The sequence below is a fragment of the Arachis ipaensis genome, chromosome B03 (genome assembly GCF_000816755.2).
Source record: "Arachis ipaensis cultivar K30076 chromosome B03, Araip1.1, whole genome shotgun sequence".
In the NCBI taxonomy this organism is placed as follows: Eukaryota; Viridiplantae; Streptophyta; class Magnoliopsida; order Fabales; family Fabaceae; genus Arachis; species Arachis ipaensis.
In genome coordinates, this window is record NC_029787.2 from 110316622 (window position 1) to 110317903 (window position 1282).

The 1282-nt window shown below is 35.1% G+C and overlaps 1 long non-coding RNA gene across 1 annotated transcript; it reads left to right on the plus strand.

Annotated features, from left to right (window-relative positions):
* LOC110269790 lies at nucleotides 154–1008 on the plus strand. Its single transcript, XR_002358550.1, has 2 exons — nucleotides 154–661; nucleotides 761–1008. It is a non-coding gene; the product is annotated as an uncharacterized LOC110269790 (long non-coding RNA).

A 1282-nucleotide genomic window follows, 5' to 3' on the forward strand; every position in this document is an offset into this window, starting at 1 on the left:
GTATTGTTAAGTATATTTTATAACATTAAGCATCTCTTGTTCGGCACGAAACCAATATTCCCTATCCCTATTCTTGCTTATTCGGGACCGGGACCCCACTCTAAACGATCCCTCTCTCTCACATACGTCTTATATATGGAACAAGACATTGTCAGTGTAGGTTTTTCTTTGAATAAATGAAATTGTTTCTTACATCGTTAACTCACCTTCTTTCCGGAATTTGACACTGGGGGAGAATTCATTTCTCATATTATGTTTTACAAGTTATAATTGAATACTTATATGTTCACACTTGCACCATATATCTATGACTCTTATCTTCTTCTTATGGCTTCAGAAATGCATATTCATGCTTTTCTTTCCTTAACTTGAGATGCACATCCTATCACAGGGAACTACTTCCCAACTCTTTTCTTCAATAACACAGTAACTGAGAACTACTTCCCAACTCTTTTCTTCAATAACACAGTAACTGAGCTAGTGCTTAATCTGGAAGTTGCTCCTAGAAGCATGGTTGACCAACAAAGGATGATGGATTTGGTTTGCAGCATTGTTAATCATCTAGTTATTATTAAGAAAACTCTGCATGCATGTTGTTTTTGCTGCAGGCTTATTATCGATGTGCCTTTAATTGGTCATCGCCTTTCTGTCTTCCGTGATGGTAAGATGAGATGAGATGAATTAATTTTGCTATCTATCTCCACTATACTACTGCTACATGCATCAGTTTATTCATCTTTTGTGCTTTGCTGCCTTGCAGACCTTAATATCTTTCTCATATATCTATACCACAAGTAGTGGATGTGGAGAAGAGGATCATCAACCCGTGGAGCAACAAGAGAAGAAAATTAACTGACCTACTTTAATTTCTTTTTTTTTCTTAATGCTATCTCCCTCCCCCAGGACAGAATTTTCTTTTTCTCTCTTTTTAATTTGCTCGGAACTGAAGTGCGAGAGAATGAATAGTATTTCAAAGATTAGCTGAAATCGATGTGATTTGGATCTAAATGTGATGTCCAGATTTTTTTCTGGTGAAAGTTTTAATATCTTTTTCAACGACACAAAGCCGTCCAAAGTCTTTGATGGTGAATGGGAGTTGGTATCTAAAAGAGACTTTGATGCTTAAATTAACAAAGAATTTTAGCCAAATTTTATAAATTAGGATTGAGAAATATCTGTGTGTGATTGAGTATTTATACAGTAAGAGTGATAGCCTTACTATCATTCTATCATTTATCCACTTATAAGGATGGGTGATTTTTTTTTTTTTTTAGGGGTTGTT